The sequence below is a fragment of the Motacilla alba genome, unplaced genomic scaffold (genome assembly GCF_015832195.1).
Source record: "Motacilla alba alba isolate MOTALB_02 unplaced genomic scaffold, Motacilla_alba_V1.0_pri HiC_scaffold_28, whole genome shotgun sequence".
Classification (NCBI taxonomy): domain Eukaryota; kingdom Metazoa; phylum Chordata; class Aves; order Passeriformes; family Motacillidae; genus Motacilla; species Motacilla alba.
The window spans coordinates 739,823-760,654 of NW_024037374.1; positions in this window are offsets into that span (position 1 = coordinate 739,823).

Consider the following 20,832-nt stretch of genomic DNA (forward strand, 5'->3'; position numbering starts at 1 on the left):
TCTCATGCATCCCACTTAAATATCTAATCTCCTGACTTCAAGGAAGACTTTTCCTACCAGTCAAGACTTCCTTAGGGAACACCCTGCTTCAATATCAATTACAAAATAATGTTTTTCTGTCTCTTATGAAAAATAAACTAATGAGAGAAAATCTTGAAAACGGGAAAAAAAATAATTTGAGGTAATTGCTCATTGAAATCTTTTTCATTAATTCCGCTCCTGAAAAAATTAATTCTTGAAGACAATTCTGGTAGAGGTACAACTCCTTTGGGCTTTGTGCACTCTGAGGAGCCCCATGGGAGATTTGGTGCCCAGTCCATGAGCCTCAGTTCCCCAAAGAAGGTGTCACAAATGTCCAAGAAAAGGCAGTCCAAAGCAAAGGATGAACACACCTTCCAGGGCCCAAGATAATGTTCTCCTCCCCACTGGATTTTTGCCCTGGTCAGATGGGACTGTCTGAGCGTGAGGGAGACTTCCTGTGCAATCCTTTGCTCTCTGGGCGCTGAGCAGCTTGATGCCCAGAGAGGCTCCCTGGAACAGAGGCTGGGCAGAGTTAAATGAATAAAGTAGGGATTTATTAAAAGGCCTTCAAAGGATTCACCTTGAGCAGTGAGAGCCCAGCCGAGACTACACTCAAGATGGATGACCGGTCAAGAGTTTTCAAACTTTTATAAGGTTTGGTCCATTTAAATATTGGGGTTAATTGTCCAGTTATGGTTATGCAGTCCCATCCTCCAGTTTGCTTGCCTCAATTCACTGTTGTTTGCGATTTTTGGGCCTGAAGCTGCAACCATGTCCTTGGTTCTGGGGCTGGAAAAGGATTGTTTTGTCAGACTACACTGTGAAGAAAACTTGCTAACACTCTGTATGAAGTCCAGAGTTACATACTAATGCAGTACAGCATCTGGAAAATAGGAAAGCTAAAACTTTTATCGCTGGCAGGGGAGCTATGAACAAATCACAAACAGGACAGGACTGTTGGGAATGTGCCTTGAGCTGTTTCATTTTCCAGCATCAGTCTCATTACATGGTTATGACAATGGGAAGATGCCAACAGCTCACATCCCAGGCAGCAGACAAAGAACTTAATGTTACCACTCACTTTATAAGTTTTTTGACCAATCACACAAAGCAAAACCATATTGACAGTAGTTCTATCCAATCACTATAAGCACACGTACCTTTGGTTAAAACAATGCTTGCTTATTTCAAATACTATACATGCTTGTAAGCCTTCAGATGTAATGCACAAAGCTCCATTGTTAAGCTTACAACTTCCTAATATCTCTCTGGATATACTTTTCTGCAGCTTAGGGAGTTATTCTAGACAAGCGTTAATACACAGACCATTGTTCTAATGTCCTTACTTTTCTACTTCTTAAATAATTTTTCTGCTGACCTATCTCATGGCTACTGCTTAGCTCTAATCACAGCTCTGCTGTCTCCAAGGCCTGCCTTTTGCAGCTTTCCCAAAACCCTCTGATTTTATGGATTCCCACAACTTAAGGCATCAGCCTGTTCCATGTTCCCTTGGTTCCATGGGGACCCACAGTGTTACAATGGCTCCTCTGTGACACTCTGGGCTCCACAGTGTCACCCTGTGCCCTTGGTTCCAGGGAAGCTCCAGAATGGTCTCCTTTGATTCCATGAGGTCCCCACAGTGTCACAATGGCCGCTTGTTTCCATGAGATTCCGTAGTGTAACCATGGTGTCCTTGGACCCACATTGTCACATTGACCACACCTGATCCATGGTTCCATGAGATTCCCCGGTGTCACTGTGGTGTCCTTGGACCCGCATTGTCACACCTGATCCATGGTTCCATGAGGTTCCCTGGTGTCACTGTGGTGTCCTTGGACCCACATTGTCACACCCGATCCATGGTTCCATGAGGTTCCCCGGTGTCACTGGGGTGTCCTTGGACCCACATTGTCACACCCGATCCATGGTTCCATGAGGTTCCCCGGTGTCACTGGGGTGTCCTTGGACCCACATTGTCACACCTGATCCATGGTTCCATGAGGTTCCCCGGTGTCACCATGGTCGCTGTCAGAGGCTGGATGAGATCAATGTCCCGAGACACCTTGGGATGAGCTGTCAATCAGTCACACAGTGGGGACAGTGCTAACCCAGCCCTGATTGCCCGAGCAATCACAAGTCTCACCTCGGGGAAGGCCCACAAAGGCCCAGGGGCTTAAAAACACGGAGCACAAGGTCAGCCCCTGGTATGGACTCTGCCTTCTCCTGGAGTTTGTATCTCACCCACACTGGAACCCTAGGAGCTGGTAGTCATATGCATGTCTTTCTGTCTCTCTCTCTTTCTTCTCCTTCTAATGCTCTTTATAAGGAACATCTTTGGGTACCTCAACAACTTCAGTGTTTAGAGGTTTCCAGGTTAAATGGACTGAGTGAATTAAGTTACTGCTGTGATAAGCGTTTTATGTTGAATTGGATGTTGTATTAAATCCTTTGCCAAAGTTCCTTGGTTTCTTGTACTTTGCCAGTAAAATTTTGTATCATTTTGACCTCTTGAGAGTATCTTGGTCTTTCTCCTGTGCACCAAACTCGAGTAAAGGAGCCTTTGGTTACCCCCAGCATTTCAGTGTTCTGGGGTGTAACAGCCCTGCAGGCTCACAATGGCCTCTTGTTTCCATGAGGCCCCACAGTGTCACACTGGCCCCTGGGTTCCATGAGGATCTGGAGTGTCACACAGCTTTATGACATTTGTCCTTGCTGCCCTCACATCCCCTGCCCCACAAACGGCCCCGAGCCCCCCGTGAGGGACAGGCCCTGCTGTGCCAGGCTGGGCTCAGGGCTTGGCCTTTCTGCTTCCCCCAAGCAGCCCAGGCCTTGCTCAGCATTGCAGTTCCCTGCTCAGAGCCTTGGGCTCCCTGCAGTCCTGGCCTCGAGGATCTGCTCTCAGCAGTCCCTGGGGAGCCTTTGGCACTCCCTGCCCTCCCTGGGGCCCAGGGATGCTCCAAGGGACTTGGAGTTTTGCTGCTGACTCCTTGAGCCACTTCTTCAGCCTTCTCTCAGTGCCTGAGGGTCCTGGACTCAGCCCCGAATCCACCGTGGGGATCATGAAGATACAGAAAGCCCTCGGGGGCTCTTTGTCTCCCTTCAATTGTCTTCAAGGCTCCAGGGCTTGTGCGGTGATTGAAGTCAGTTTGGAGATCTCTTCAGGAGGAAGATTTCGAAGTGCACCTCATGATTTTTGGTTTTCATCAAGGGAATATGTTTCTACTTTTCTGTTCATTCAAGAGGGGACAGAATTATTCCCCAGGAGATCTTGATGCTGAATATCTCCTTAAGAGGTCTGGGCACAGAGAAGAATGAGCCCCTTGCAGGCTGACCCTGTTTGGACAAGCTGCTTCTCACCCCCAGCATCACCATGTCCGACATCACCCACCTGGGACTAACATCCCAAAATATTTTTTAAAAAGTAATTTATAATTTATTTTTACTATTTATAAATATGTTTATTGTATTTCTTATTAGTAATAATATTTGTTTCATTTTTTACCTATTTTTTATTTATATAAAAAATCTGTACATACATAGCAACCAATAAAATGAATGTTCATTGTTTCTAAGTATCGCAGTTCCCTTCATTCGCTAATTAACTTCTCTTGGTTATTGATTTCTCCCTCTTTATGCTAGTTCACCCTATGTTTAGTCCTTCTGTCATCTTTTTAATAATCTGTTTCTCACACAGGGTTCACGGGGGCACTTCGGGCTCCACGGAGACAATTGTGGGGCACATTTGGGGGAGTTTTGGGTCTGGAGAGGGAATTCGGAGAGAACTTGAGGCTCTGGAGGACACTTGGGGGAGCCGAGTGGGAAATGGCGGCGGGGGGGCGGGGGGCATTATGGATTCTGAGGGACAGTTCGGGGTCCGGGCGGGCACTTGGGGGTGCAGGGGCCCTTGGAGGTCAGGGAGGGGAATCTGGGGCCCTTCGGGGTCCGGGCGGGCACCTGGGGGGCTCTAACGGGGCTCTCTGGGGCGCGGGGGGTGACGGCGCAGCTCCAATGGCGCCCTGCGGGGCACGGGGATGCCGGGAAATGAAGTCCCGGCTGCGTTAGCGCTCCGTGAGAACCGCGGAGCATGATGGGAGCTGTAGTCCCGGAAGTAGCTTCACGGCAGCACTTGGGGGTCCGGGGAGTCAATTGTGGGTGCGAGCGGCCACTTCGGGTCCTCAGAAGGCACCTGCGGGGAATCTGTGGTGCCGGGAAGCCCTTGGAGGGCACTTTGGGAGCTGTTAGGGGTCCCTTCGGGGCGCGGTAGGTGACGGGACTCGTACGGGTGGAACTGGGTTATGTCGGGGCTCCGGGGTCGCGGGGCATGTTGGAGATGGAGGCCCGGCCATAACAACGATCCACAGTGCGCTGAGCGTCATGGGAGGTGAAGTCCCGGCTGTAATGAAGCGCAACGGGTGCCGCGGTGCAAGGTGGGAGCTGTAGTCCCGAAAGGGCCTCTAGTGGAGCACTTCCAAGTACTCGGGAGCCACTCCGGGTCCGAGCGGCCACTTCAGGTCCTCATCAGGGGGTACCGGAGGTGGGGACCTTGTGGGGTCGGGAGCACTTGTGGCACTTGGAGAACACTAAGAGGGATCTCTGGAGCCACGGGGCATGGCGGGAGATGTAGGGGCGGAATTGGGGAATGAGGGGCTCTGGAGCCGCGGTGGACGATGGGAGATGAAGTCCAACCATATTGACGCTGTATGGGGCGCGGGGCCTCACGGGAAATGAAGTTCCGGCCGTACTGGCACTCCATTAGGCCCGCGGTGCATGATGGAAGCTGTAGTCCCGAAACTCGTTCTGACGGGGCCTCTGGGGCTCCGAGCGGCCACCTCGGGCCCTCAGGGTGGAGCCTTGGTGGAACTTGCGAGCTCGGGAAGCACTCGGGGGCAACTGAGAGGCTTTACCGTGGGTGCTTTGGTGAGCGGGGCATGGTGAAGCTTGTAGGAATGTAACTGTGAATTGATGGGCTCTGTGGTCGCAGGGTTGGATGGGAGATGAAGGCCCGACTATGATAAGACTCGGTGGGGCATTTAAAATAGGAATGCATATTTCTTAGAAGCTCTTTGAACTATTTCTCCATAACTGTAAAAGGAAACCCTCCTCATGAACTGCCCCAGAGCAGAGGGAAATCAAGGCAGAGCCATGGTTTGCCAGGACTGGGTGGTCCTAATGAGCCCCGTGGTGCATTTGGAGCTGAGCCCTGGAACCTCAGGGCCTGAGAGGAGATTGCACAAACCTTTGCAGGAGTCAAAGCCAGAGGAAACACCCAAAGTGTCTCAAGGCATGAATGGGTCCCACTGAGGTCCCTCTCCAACACAGGCTCCTCATGGACTCCTTGGAGGAGAGAATTGGTGGCCAGGATGGCACAAAACCCTCTCAGACACTCAGGGTGGGAAGGAAAATCCAAGGTACCTGAAACACCTTGAGTATCTCCAAGCATTAATGAGCCCCACTGAGTGTCAGAGCAAAGCTCTCAAGGGACTCCTTAAAGCAGATAATTGGGGCCATGATTGCAGGAACCTCTCACAGAGTCTGGATCAAAAGGGAAACACCAAGTACCTTAAAATAACTGAAGTACCTTGAGCATTAATGAGCCCCACTGAGTGTTGTGACTGACAAAGCCTCTCCAGGGACTAATTACAGCAGATCATTGGAGGCCATGATTGCACAAACCTCTCACAGACTCCAAGGCAAAAGCACAACCCCAAGTCCTTTGGAAAACCTGCAGTCCCTGGAAGCATGAAGGAGCCCCCAGGGCCATTCCTGGCCAAGGCTCCCCAGGGACTCCTTCCAGCAGATCCTTGAGGCCACTGGCATGTGGGCCAGGGGGGGATGCTGAGGGCAGGACAAGGGGCTGACAGTGCCCAGCCTGGCTGGGGCTGTGCCAGGAGGCCCCAGGGCCTCAGGACAAGGTGTCTCCTGCCAGCCCTTGCTGGCACAGACCCTGCTGTGCCCAGGGCACCAAGACTGGGACTGAGGGCTGGCTCAGGGCGTTTTGGTGGCCAATGTCCGTGGAGATGACAAATGATCTCCAAGTCACGTGCCTGGGGCTCTGCAGGGGCAGAGCAGCTTGTGATGGCTCTGGTGGCAGGTCAGCACTTTTCTGTAGGACATCAGAACCTGCCAGGAGAGCACAGAGGATCTGCAGGGACAGCCCATCTCATCAAGCCAGCAGTGAGTGGACCCTGGGAACAGAATCCTGCCCAGGGTGGGGGCATCCAGAGATAAAGGACTGAAGCTCTCTGTCAACTTGTTACCGAAAATTGGTAAAGTAAAACTCCCTAACACCAATGTAGCATGAAGAAGCAGCATTCTTTATTCAGCCAGATGCACAAGGGGCATCTCCTCTGAAGTACTGTGAATGCTGAGTACAGGAAAGCTCCTGTTTAGAAACTGTATTTTACAGACATGCTCCTTGATTTTCCTGGAATAAACATCTATATGATAATCATTTTCCTGTAATCATTAACATATGTTCCCTCTCCTTTGGGCATGTATTTGTCTATCCCAGAGGTCTCTTTGGTGGCTGATAACCCCAAAGTCAGACCTGACTGCCCAGTGAATGGTACTGCTTTCCAGATTAGGAGAAAAGTTGGCATAACAGGGGTGGTTACTTGACCATTTTTCTTGGGTAATGTTTAACATGCTCCTGCAGAATAAGCACTGAGTGGTTTTACAGGCACAGGGATTTTTAAAGAGTGAGCACTGCATTAACCTGTTGTCATCTAATTGCAAAAGTACCATACCTTCTTGGTGATTTCCCACGGGCAGCTCCTCATAGCACAGCCAACAAACTCCAACTCTCTTCTGAAGCAGCTAACCCACTCTTTTATAGCGCTCATCCTCATTGGATGGGTGCCGTGACACAGCTGTGGCCTGTTAAGGGCAGGCCTGTTCCTAATCTTTGGTAATTAGTGCAGCTGCAACTCCTCGGGGGTGAGATTGCCTCCTGCACTATCTTTATTTTCTTACATTTTATCCCCCCACATTAACCCATCAGGTGCCAACAGTTCCTCATCTGGCAACAAACTGGCAAAGGAGAGCTCTGCAGCCCAGGGGACACAGCAGGCCCAGGGAAAGGAGTCTGGGCACTGACTCCTCTGACCTCAGGGAACTCCCCCAGGAGGATCCAGGGCAGCCCCAAGCCCATCTGGCAGCCCTGGCACAAGGCAGGCACCTCTGAGGCCCCTCCATGGCCCCGCAGAGCCTGTGTGGGAGGGGGTCAGTGCAGGGAGCAGCATCAGCTGCCTCTGCTCTCAGCCCCAACTCTTCCTTGTGGTTGTTGCCAAAGGACCCCAAAGGGGGGCACCAACATTGCCTGGAAACAGGACACAAAGCCTCCTTTAGGAAGCCGTTTCTGGGCAGTCTCCACACAGCCAGCAGCTCCCATTCCCAGTACCAAAGGTCTGATTTCCTGTTTCCCACTGTGGGCTGCTGATGGATCCAGGCTCCTCCCTGTGCTCCTGTTGCATCCCCGGTGCCTTTGGGCCAGAGGAGTTTCCCAGTGGCCCTGCAGCTGGGAGTGGTGGGACACTGACCCTGACCAGCTCCAGCACCCCGAGTTCTATTGGCATTGGGAGTGATGGCAACAAGCACATAAACCCTTTCACATTGTGGCCTCTAAAGGTAACAGGGTTCGGTTTCTCCTGAATAGAAATCTTAGTGAATCATTGTCCTAGGGTGACGTTATGATGCTTGTATCCCCAGTTGTGTGTTCTGTTGTGATACTCTGTCTGAAAATGCTCTCATCTGCCTCATGGTTTTTAGACCACTGGGCATCCTGTTCGACATCCTGGTTTGGTGGAGGCTTGCCAGGGCCCCATGGAACACTGAACCCAGTGAAAGGAGAAGGGGCACTTTGCCCTTCTTTGCCTGCATCGCTTTGCTACAATGGCCCTGGGATTTCTCCACCTCCAAACCTGGCTGGACTCTTTTCTGAACCACCTTTTGGTGGTCTCCACAGAAGACCCTTCATCCACTGTACAACCACCGGGACAGATGGACTGAGATGGGAGAAGCCATTCCCTCCAAGACATGATACCCCAATATGGAAAAGACTCCTTTTCTCCCCAAGGACTGAAACCTGTAACCTGGGGGGGGAGGGGGGCAGTGTGTGTGGGGGAGAACAGCTGATCAAACTGAGATGTTTGCCTGCAGGTGTGACCACTGGACCAAGAAGACAATAGCTCTCGCCCACTGCTGACCAGATGACTATTGTGTTACCCCTCTCCCCTCCTTCACAATTCTCAATAGAAAATTCTAATAAAAACCCCCAAGTTAGCTAGCTTAAACGAGATCTCCCCAGCGTGAAAGCAACTCCTTGACTGGACCTCGACTGGACCTCGAAGAACTTCGTCACCTCTATGTTGGTAGCTATTACCTCCCTTTCTCTCAACTCTTTTCTTTCCATAGGCTTTCTCTCTCTTTTCCCCAATCCCCTCCAACACATTTTCTGTGATTATTCAATAAAGTACACTGGTTTTGATTGTTACTGCAAACCTCTTGCTGTGTTGGTGTTTTGTACCCTGAGATCAAGTAACGAACCATCACGATCTCTGTTCGTAATGATGGCTCGTGACATTAAATTGGCATAGTGCGCAGGATTCCAGTTGACAGATTCTCTTGAGGGCTCTGTCTCTGGAATTCCACAAAAGATCTCTCAGTGCAAAAGGGGAAAAACTGTATTTGTTGTTGTGCTTGTGTGTATCTGGACTGTCCGGGAAGGAAGTTACAACCTGAAGAAACTAAGCAGTGCTTCCCGACAGACTTTGTCTCTTCGGCTACCCAGAGTAGCAAAGGGTAACGCAGCAAAGGCTGTGTGGTTTTGTAACTTCAGTTGTACCTCCGTGTCGTAGTTTTGGTCCCTTCACAAAATGACTGAGAACCTCGGTGTAAAAGGTAAAGCTCAGTTTTATGCTCTGCTTGGTAAATACAATGCTGCACCTTCTACAGAAGGAGAAGAATGGGCAAACTGCAATTGGTCTAATTTAGAAAATGTTATTAATAAAATATGCTCTCTGCAACATGAAACTAAGTTAAACTGGGTAAAAATAAGACTATCCTCTGCTCAGTCTTGGGAGCCTGCCTCACAGCAGCTGTAGATACTCGCTTTAAGCGAAGAAGTGAGGAAAATGCAATAATAGACTCCCTCCAAAATCTAGTTGAAGTTTGGCAAAAACAATTAGATGAAGCAAGAAATGAAAATAATTTATTACGAGCTGCCTTGAGAGAGGAACGTGTTAAAATTTCACATAATGCTGATTCCTCAAAAGAGACAGAGGAGAAGGAAACTCCTCACAGTAATCAAAATTACCCTCAAAAAGAATTAGCTCTGATGAAAAATTGAGGGGAACACTGCTGTTCTAGTATGGGACCTCTAATTACAACAGAATGTAACTATATCAATGGTGAGGATTTTGACCCGCACATAACCACCATGGAAAACCCGAAAACTGCTACTGAATTAAAAAAACTTGCAAAGCAGTATGAGCTTCTCCCCCACAAATCAGAAACAGAATACATATGCCAAGTGTCTCTCACTGGGGGAGATCAAAGGTCCCTGACTCAGTGTGCAGCTCATCGGGCAGAGGGGCTTAACCCCTTGGAAAGGAGAGACCTTTTAACCATAGCTGGTACCCCTGACCAACTCCCGGAAAACATTCACAAAGCTGGCTGCCTGCAAATGATTCGTGAAAAGAAATTAATTCCTAGTTTGAGTTACCAATGCAATCACCTGTAAAGCCTGAAATTATGACCTCTTTAATTCAAGGGCTTCCAGGAACATTTGAACCTATAGCAATTTTCCCTCAAAAAACTATAGCAGCTATATCTCCTGTAGAAGCAACAGCTCACCAAGCCCTGGACCCTATCCATCCTCCAGATCCCTTCCAGGTGGAGTGGGAATTTGCCTCCTCACAACTATCAGTACACATCTGGCAGTGGGGTTCTGAGGGTCTGACAAAACCTGTTTGTTTCTATTCCCGTGGTTTCAAAGATGCTGAGAAAGGATACTCTACCTGGGAAGGAGGGTTGTCTGTGGTTAGCTTGACTCTTATAGAAGTGAATAAAAACTTAGCAATACCCAAAACTGAGAGCCTGGGCAGCAGCCAAGACAAACTTGCCTCTGGGATTAAAGCAACCCCTCCTTTCTCCCCCGCTTCTGCTAACAGAGAGGAAGAAAGCAGTGCACAAGTTAAAAAACTGTTAACTAGTTGGACTACTTTCCAACATGAGGGACAAAATTATTTCCTTGTCTGTATTTATACCAAGTCCTATGCTGTGTTTTTATTTGTGTTGGTCCAGGCCGATGCTTTCAAAGGAGTTACCAGAGATAATACTGTTAAAGCATTGCAGGGATTGTTTGGAATTTTTCTAAAACCACAGGAAATTCAATCTGATAATGTTTCTCACTTTATTGTCAAAAGTGTGCAGGATTGGGCAAAAGGTGAAGGGGTTAAATGGATTTCTCTCACCTCTTACTATAGATGGGGGGTTAATGGGTGTCCCAAAATCACTGCTTTTTGCCCAACAGCTCCAAGCATAATTCCTTCACTACAGGAACCAGTTGACTTCAAGAACCCAGCACATTACCCTGGGCAACCTGTTTGGGTGGACTCCCCTGCTGTAGGGGAAGTACCGCTGATATTAAAAACCTCTCTGACAATTCCATTGTTCTAACTTTTCCTGCCTCTTCGTGGCAGAGTTTGTTGTGTTTGCTTTTGCAGAAGAATTCTGAGGGACAACATGAAGACCTGATAACCCATGACAACACTGGCGCTGGATGACAAAAATAATGTTTTCCCTTCCCTTTATGGTAACACCAGGTGATGATATTACATATAACGTGAATTCTTTGAACTTAAATAAATTGGCTGTCACAAGTAGATATTTGAACAAAATACAGCAACCACTGCAGTCATCCTTATTGGCTCTGGGAACACATCAGTGGCTGCTATCAAACGTTTTGCCGAATTGGGAAAAGGTAAATGTTAACGATCACAAATTGGTAATTGATGCACTCAGTGCTACACAAAACAATGTCTCTTTGGCTCTCAGCTGTATCCAAGCTCAATTACGGATGCAGTCAGTTTCTGCCTCAATTATAAGAGAAGGAGAAGAAGGCACCGTTCCTACTGAAATTTGAAAATAATTTGGGACAGTGCCAATGACTTTGAAAGATAATTCCAATCCTGGTGGAACCTGGTGAATTTTACCTATGACCCTATTTCAAACACAGCCACAGCTTTTGTGTTAACCATACACAATGCTTCAGTGCATTTTATATTATTCCATTAGGACTGAACCACAGCGGAGCTGTTCTCTATCCTTCTGAGCACAGGGAATGGGCCCACCGCGTTGGTAACAAATGGCAAACTGTTAATTTGGAATCTTGTATTGTCCGAGAACAACAAGGGTTCATCTGTGGAAGCAATGCAATAACAGCTCAAGATATCTGTTTGGACACAGAGCAAAACATCTGTCATTTTGAAATTCATCCTAATGAGACTTCTAAAACAGTCCTCATATATATAGGTAGTGGGTGTGCATGCTTTAGAACTGCTTGTGACATTGTATTTGTAGAGGATGTATTAGTAGACACCAGAAATCATTCAAATGTTTGTGCTTGTAACTTTACTAAGATTGCAGGATGTGATTTTTCCTATGAAGCTCCGGTTACGTCTCACTACCTTTTGCAATCCAACTACACGCTGATCCACAAATTAGAACCCACTCCCATCGGGATGAACCTCACATTGGTAAGACAACTGTTGCTCCACCAGGACCTGATTGAGATTTTGGAAAAGATCAAGAGAAACGGACAGAAAACCTTGGTGACTGTTCATCACAATGTAAGACAGATACACCGTGTCCTGGAAAGAGTAAAGAAAGATGCCGAGCAAGAGTGGTGGGATACTCTTTTTGGGTGGTCACCAACTGCCACAAGCGTCCTGAATACCATGTGTCATCCCATTGTTGTTCTTTTCATTCTAGTCTTGATTGGTTTTGTTCTATCAACAATCTTATTTGTAATGAATTGGAGAATGATGAAACGGTTAAGCAGACTGACATCTATAATCAATGCACACAACTTGGCTGATGCTTTCTATACTGTAGACATTCCTAAGGCTATTGACACAAAATAGGTATAAAACTAGAACATGTGTTTTGGAACAATCATTAGTTTTTCTTTAATAATTTTGTGAGAATTATTTTTTATTTTTAGTGAATTATTTTGAAAAATCACTTTAAAAGATTATTTTTAAATTATTATTTGTTTATGATTCTGTTCCTTGCTTTTGCTTTTAATTGTTTATGATTTGTTTTGATCATTTAAGAAACAATATTGTTTGAATTAATATTAATTATGTTTGTACAATTGTTTCCTTTCTTTTTCTCTCTCTCTCTATTTTTCCTTTTCCCCCGTTTTCTCTCTCTCTTCCCCCCCCCCCGTCATACTGTCTCTGTTTTACGAGGTATGCTCCCTATGTATGAGGCCTGAAAAAGGAGACTCTCCAGAAACCCGCTGATGAAAAAAATCATGAGTCACTGGGTCCTGTGATGCTCTGTCTGAAAATGCTCTCATCTGCCTCATGGTTTTTAGACAACCAAACATCCTGTTTGACATCCTGGTTTGGTGGGGGCTTGCCGGGGCCCCAGGACTGGAACTCGAGTTCTTGCTCGCAGGTGTGTTTGTCCACCCCATGGAACACTGAACCCAGTGAAAGGAGAAGGGGCACTTTGCCCTTCTTTGCCTGCATTGCTTTGCTAAAATGGCCCTGGGATTTCTCCACCTCCTAACCTGGCTGGACTCCTTTCTGAACCACCTTTTGGTGGTCTCCACAGAAGACCCTTCATCCACTGTACAACCACCGTGGCAGATGGACTGAGATGGGAGAAGCCATTCCCTCCAAGACTGAGACATGAAACCCCTATATGGAAAAGACTCCTTTTCTCCCCAAGGACTGAAACCTGTAACCTGAGGGGGGAGGGCAGTGTGTGTGGGGGAGAACAGCTGATCAAACTGAGATGTTTGCCTGCAGGTGTGACCACTGGACCAAGAAGACAATAGCTCTCGCCCACTGCTGACCAGATGACTATTGTGTTACCCCTCTCCCCTCCTTCACAATTCTCAATAGAAAATTCTAATAAAAACCCCCAAGTTAGCTAGCTTAATCGAGATCTCCCCAGCGTGAAAGCGACTCCTTGACTGGACCTCGACTGGACCTCGACTGGACCTCGAAGAACTTCGTCACCTCTATGTTGGTAGCTATTACCTCCCTTTCTCTCAACTCTTTCCTTTCCATAGGCTTTCTCTCTTTTCCCCAATCCCCTCCAATGCATTTTGCTGTGATTATTCAATAAAGTACACTGGTTTTGATTGTTACTGCAAACCCCCTTGCCGTGTTGGTGTTTTGTACCCTGAGATCAAGTAATGAACCATCACGATCTCTGTTTGTAAGGATGGCTCGTGACATCTGTTTATGCTGGATATTATGTTCTGTGCCTTCAAGACCGGTTCTGAAGAGCAGAGTTTTGTTTTGGTTTTGTTATCAGCCTGCTCCCCCACGGCTGGCGGGACACAGAGACAGGGCAGCACATAGTGCGGCTTTTGGTTTTTGCTGGGCTTTTTGCTTTGCTCTTGCTCTGGCTTCTGCTTTGCTCTTGCTTTTTGCATCTGCTCATTAGTTAGTTTAGTGAAGCAGTCCGAATTTTTTCCCTGGACTGTTTTTTCCTTTCCCTACTCGAACCTGCTCTGGACTGGGACCTGGGAAAAACCGAGAGTTTGCACCTTGTGGCTGCGGCAGCCATGCCCAGTGCCAGAGGGACCGACAACAGAGAGACCACTCCCAGGAGAGACCTTCTGAATTTGTCATCCTTTTCAGAGCGGTGAAAGAGTGTTGTCATCCAGTATTGTTCATTCTGTGTGCTGGGGACTGATTTGCCTGCTAAATAAATAGGTTCTTTCCGCTTCGCTCCAAGGAATCCTTCCCAAACCGGTTGGGGGGAGGGGCTGTGTGGGTTTGCTTTCTGGAGGGACCCCCTTTTGCAGGTTTTCTCCCAAACTTGCCCTAAACCAGGACAATCACGTCAAACTGATCATTGTATTCCTGTGTTCCACAGCACAGTTTTCTTTAACTGTCCCTTCACTGACTCCATTACGACTCAGAGCCCATGGACAGAGTTCTGCCACCCCACAGGGTGGGCCCTCCAAGGGATTCCCATTCCTCTCAACATTAGTTGAGAACATTTCCAACAATTAGTTACAATGAACATTTTGGCTGCTTTGATTTTTAAGTTTTCTAAGAATCTTGTGATCAATCCCTTGGTGACACTTTAGAGGTCTTTCTGGTCATCTTGGAGACACTTGATGTCTTTCTTAAGTGTCTTAAGTATTTTTCTGCACCCCAGTGTATAGATTGGTGCTCTCTACTATTTCTCTCATCATTTTTTCAGAACTAGTACTTGTCCAGAAGGGTGTTGCCTCTGCTGAGGCTGGGCAACCTGGTTCAGGAACAGCATGGCAGCCACCTCAGGCTGCTCAGGCCAATCACTCACAGACACCAATTTGGTGGACGGCAAAATGGCGTTTATTTCCGTATTTCACAGCCTTAAATAACTTGGGGTTACATCACTTCCATCTGCTTGCACAACAAGTGTGGAGAGAAGAGGTCCTATCTTTCCATACAGCGCGTGGTCTTCCGACCGCCTGTCCCTACCTTCCCACACTACCCCCCCTCTCCATGCTTAACAAAATGCGGTAACATTAATAGAACAATCACTGTTAATTCAGCGTTATCAAACAGCAGGTTATTAGACAATCAAAGTTAAAGCTATTAAACTTGTTAGTATAATTGTTAACTGTTAAAAATGTTTAACATGTTCTACCTAAAGCAACTGTCGGCGTTCAACTAGCATAATGTTAACTGAGTTCAAGCAATTCCTAACAAACAAAACTATCTTATTCAGGATACGGGGTCCAAATATTACTGTCAAAAGCAACATAACACAAGGGCCTATAAGAGTAGAAATGAGGGTGGTAAGCCACGGAGATTGATTGAACCATGACTCGAACCATCCCTGCTGGCTCTCTCTTTCCCTTTTTCTCGAGGCTAGCCTTTCCCTCAGTTCTGCCATCGAGTCTCGCACAACTTCTGTGTGATCTGCATAGAAGCAGCACTCTTCTCTCAGAGCAACACACAGACCTCCCTGCTGCATGAACAGGAGGTCTAGACCTTGCCTATTCTGCAGGGCAGCCTCCGAAAGGGAGGAAAGGGACTTTTCCCAAAGGGAGATAGATTCCTCTATTTTCTGCAAATCCTCATCGATGGTTGCTTGCAGCTGGGAGAGTCCTTGCCGCTGGGTCACAAGGGCCAAAACGCCTGTACCCATGCCAAGGGCTCCCAACCCAAGGAGCATCGCAAAGGTGATGCTAGTAATCACCTCCCTTTTTCGAAGCTGGTGAGATTTGTCAGAGAGGAGATGCATTTCTTCTTCCCGGTGATATAAAACCCTGGGAACGATAAGAACCTGGACACAGAAATCAACAGAGGGATTGAAATGATCAAGATATACGCAAGGGCTGACTCCGGATTGACGGCACACCCACATCCCGGCTGTGTGATTTAATCACAAAGGATACTTTCTTGTCTGGCTGCGTTTACACTGCCCAAGCATTTTCCTCGGCCTGTGACCTGACTCAGAGTGATTCCTCGTCGGGGAGCATCCCATCTACACTGGGGTGGATTTTGTTGCGTTGAATAATTGAAGGGGACATTTAAAGCAACACCTTCATAGAAAGGCGGTTTGGGATCATAAAAACACCAGCAGGATTCGGTGAGATCTGGATTTGACTGGTTCAGGGACAAAAAGGTAGCATTGAGCATGTCAAAGAATGGGTCATAAGAAGCTGACTTAAGCACTTCGGGGACATGTGGTGTAGGGGTGGGGCTAGGTGCATGCGATCTGCGCGTGGGTCTGGCAGTAGCTATAGTTCTCTCTTTGGCCCTGTTTCCTGCAAGGATAGGTCCGAGGGGAATGGGCATCATCTGTGGGAGTCTAATAATCTGGATGTTCACCCAATGGTCACGAAAGGCGCGAACAAACACTGACCAAACCTTACCGGTGGCCCAACTTTTGTGTGTTGGCTGCATTTGAAACATACCATAGCGTTGGCTATCGCAGTGCACACAGCTGCCTGGATTGGGTTTAGATGTTCTTCTTTTGCGACATGTTTGATCATGGTTGCGAGGCTCATCCCAGCTGGCAACGAATGTAAAATTTCTTTGGTTGCCGAATTACATTGCTGACGTAAACATTCTAGCACAACTGGGCCCTTCGCTTCTGCAGGCAAGGCAGAGGAGTCAATCGCTGCTTGGAGACGGTCCACAAACTGAGTAAAGCCCTCACTCTCGGCTTGCCGTATGGTGGACCACGGCGCTGGCTTGGCGACTACCCTGCAAGCTATGCGGATGGCTTCTCTGGCTGCGCGGGTGGTCGCCGTGACTTTCGGGGCCCGTAAGTGCTGGGCTTGCAATTGGGGTGTAGTCATTGTTGGGTCGGTACCCATTAGTCGCTGTATGCTAGAGCCCTGCAATGGGTGGTCCGTGCCGGCTACCTGGGCGAGCTGCTTCGTGCAATTATCCTCCCACTCTTGTTTGAAAACAATCATTCCCGCCCCATCAAAAATCATCCTACATGTTTGTTTTATGTCAAATGGGAGCATATCATCATTTCCAAAGACACTGTCTACAAGGGTAGAGACCATAGCAGAGTTAATCCCTTTATCTGCAATCGCTTTAACGATCGCTTGAATGTCTTTGGGACTCACAGGGGTGTAGGCCCTTTGCCCTCCGTCTGTGACATGGACTGGGAATGCTAAGGTGGTAGGCTGGACCCAATTGGCACAAGCGATTTGTATCTTTTTCCAGTCTGTAAGCAGAGTACCCTTTGTTTGTTCCCTTTTTGTTGGCGCAAGAGAGCTGTCACTTCTAGTCTTATTTGTGCTAACATCCTCATGTTCCGAATCTGAATCGGTGGCGGATCGACTGTCCGACCACTCATCCCAGTTAGTGTCTGACTCAGAGGTGGAAGTCGACTGACTAGATAGTTCCGGGCTCCAGTGCCTTTTTGAGGAGCTCCTCCCCCGCTCTTTCTTACGATGGGTGGGTCGATCCTTCCCCCTATGGTCACTCCGCCCCCTACTCTTGGAAGGCCTAACCGTATAAAGGCATGTTTTGCGGCGTGTGTCCTGATTGGGCTTATCACCTTTATTCACAACCTCCACCCTTCCAAAACCACTCCTGCTACCCCCCTTATCTCGAGCTTCCTGTTGTTTCCTCTCACCCGCGCTCACCACACTCGATGGTTCCTCTTTTTGTCTGCCCGCAGTGTCTGTGCCCCACCCTTCAGCCCGCTGCTCGGCACCATTTTTAGGGGCATAGGGGGGGGGTCTGTCCCAGGCTTCCCCCATTTCTAATTCAACAGCAACATTTCTGACCTCATCAAGTAAATCATCCCACAAAGATTTCTGCTGTCCCGCCAATGGTGACTCGGGAGTAGGGCTGGACGGGCAAGGCGCCGAAGGGTGATCGTCTTGCTCTGGGGAGACGCTGGCCCCAGTCAAAAGGTCGCCTTCTGAGGTCTGCGTTGTTGCGCCAACCCCGAGTTTAGGAGTGACAAGTAAGCAGTCTTGAGCAGCCTTCCAAGTTTCCTGCTCTTGTAGAGCAGTTCACAGAGCCTGCACAACTTTACCCCATGATTTGAGACATTTCCCACTACCGGAAGACATAGTGTCCTCTGCCAAAGCTTTGGTGCACTTATCCCATATTTCTGAGTGGAGTATGTCCACCAATAGGTCGATAACACCTATTTGCAAAAGTCTAGTAACAGCAGTAGTAAATTCTTTAGGCTTACAATCAATGCCCTCTAGCAGGCTGTCCTTGAAGTCTGGCTGGCTGGAATCAGCTTTGATTGTTTGTAGGCAATCACGTTCTGGAGTACTTTGGAGGCCAGCAGAAACACAGCCACAGTAACAACAGAGGTGGTTCTGAGGGTCCATTAGTACCACTTGGTACCTGAGCATTTGGCAGGTGTCTTGGTTTGGAAAGACAGGAGTGCTAAGGAAGGCAGGAGCCTCCCCTGAAATAGAAAAATTTAAACCCCCTACCTCTGAATTGTTATAAATTTGAAATTAAGGAGCTCTCAGGCAAAAATATGGGAGCAGGAATAACAGTTCCTTATTAGGGAAGAAAATAAAAAAATAAACAATGAAGTAAAACAAAACAACACTGACAGAGTCAGAACACAACCTGACACCCTGTGGGTCAGGGTGTCGGTAGCAGTCCAATTGGAATGGTGGCTGCAGTCCTCCTGGAGTGTCAGGGGTGGTTCTGTTGGAGCAGGGATCCTGTAGAAAAGGGTGTAGTCTTCCTCTGAAGATCCAGTGGAAGAGGCAGCTGCTGTTCCTCTGGGAATCCAGTGGAGAAGCTGTGTTGCTGTTCCAGGATCTCAGATTATATCCAGGTAGGAATGCTTGGCTCCTCCCTCTGGGCGGTGCATCTCACAGTGGGATGATGTGATTATATACATGACACTCAGTGGCCCATGAACAGCAGGTGTCTCCCCGGAGGGAGGATTGGTTTGTGGAAGAGATAAAGAAAAACTGCCCAATTAACAGAAGACAACTGCCACACCTCTAACATGGCAAATAGAATACATCTTGCCTTGCAATCTGGGACAGCTGGGGACAGCCAGTGGCCTCCCTTTTGTTCCAGGGCCATCTGTACCAACTGTGGTACACAGACTGTCATGCTTTGTCCCAGAGCCAATTTAGGAGCTTCCTGAATTGACAGCACCGTAGCTGTGACTGCTCACAAACAGCTGAGCCATCCTTGGCACAAGGGAATAATTGAAAAGACCTTGTGGGATCTGGCAAGCCTAAAGCTGGAGCCCTCATCAGTGCTTTCTTGGTTGAATGAAGCAACATTCCCAAAACTTGATATCTGCATTCAATTTTCGCAGTAAGTTTCCCACTAATAAAGGTTTTGTAGACTTAAGCAAGTACAAAAATTGATGGGTTATGCATAATTTTCCCAGTTTGAATTTATTCGTTAAATGAATGGGAGGAATGTGTCTCTACAAACTGTGAGTCTGCCTGTAGATAAAAGCAGATACTGGCAGGTGAAAGAAGCAACAGGAGGAACCATACATTTCAGGGAAATGTTACTAATTGACACAGACTGCTGCTTATCCAAGGCCGTGTTAAATCCCTGGACTTAGAAAAGAAGAACAGAGGTACAAAGAAAAAGAGGGGTGCATATCAGGAGGGAATATGTATTAGCTGATTCAGGAAGTCTGTACCTCTCAAGTATCTCAGCCAAATGGGGAAAGACAGAGGGAGACGTGGATGGGAAAATAGTATTGAAAGGGAGGCTATGTCCTCAAAAGATTGGAGAGACCCCAGGGTAAACGTGTCATGGCCTCTCCCTTTATTCGAATAAAGTTACAGGACCCTTTTTGGACATAAACCTCAGGCATTGTGAAGTTTGCGTTGCACAGCTGGCTTGAAAAAGGGGCGTGTTTCACAAGTCCCAGTGGCACTGACAGTTGTGATGGAATCATCACTTAACTTCCCTTGCAGGGTATTTAATACAAAATAGACAGCTCCTGTGCCTACCAAAACTCCCAGTTTTTCCTTTCCCACTGTGGCTGCTACCACAGGCTCTGCTGGAGATGAAGCCTCTGGTTCCCTTCACAAGTACCCAGCTGTTGCCATCAGGGGGTTTGGAGAAGTCCTGGGTTTTAGGTCAGGACACTTCTGCTTCCAATGTCCATCTTTTTTACAATATGTGCATTGATTTGTTCCCAATCTTCCTAATGAAGGTTGAGGAACAGAACCCCTTCCCCTGCCACGAGAGCCCCCCCCTTCCTCCCTGGGGGCAGCAGTCCTTTGTTGATTCCTTTTTCTTCAGCTGGCATTATTTTCTATTTAGTCACTTCCAGCTGGTTTTCCTTTGATTGTTTGCACTGCTGATGCAATGTCAAGTAGGTTACGCATATCAAAAGCATCTGTTTCCTGGATTTCCTGTAGTTTTATTCAAATATCATCAAGGACTATGCTATGTAAATAAGAGCCTTATTTATAAAACAAATAACTTTTACCTTCCTCCTGAACTTTCTTTTACGTTTACTGCTTTCTTATCTGTGCCTGCAGCCAGTCTTTTCAGTCCTCTATGCACTGGGCTTTGCAACTGCATTTAAACCTTCTTCCTCTTGATAATTTAAATCCTTAGAGCAGATGTGTTCCATGCTACACATATAACATCAACATCTAATAATTTCTCTTTATTTTCCTTCTCTAAAGCCTAAACGAAAGGATCTGAAGGTGCTAAATTAATACCACAATCCTTTTGCTATTCAGGGTGATTTCTCAAAATGAGAAACATTTCAGTATATGACTTAATTTCATTTTGTTCTTGATGCAAGAATAACATCAGTTGTAGCAGAATGTTATTGTCCCACCACCCATTGCTCAGTGTCATCTTCACCAGCCCGTTCCATCATTCCATCTTTCCAGAGGCTGGTCCATCACAGGGATGTCATAAATCCACTCAGTGCTGCCTTCTTGGCCAGGTGTCTGTAAGGTTGTTTTGGAAATGAGTGCACACTTTGATTAAATTCTTTCATGGGGCACTGTGTGCCCATAACACTCATTTTCGAAGCCCAGGACAGTGTCCCAGGCAGTGACATGGGACACAGGGTCTGTCTGCAGTCATCCAGACGTTGTTCTCACCACCACAGGCACACAGCACT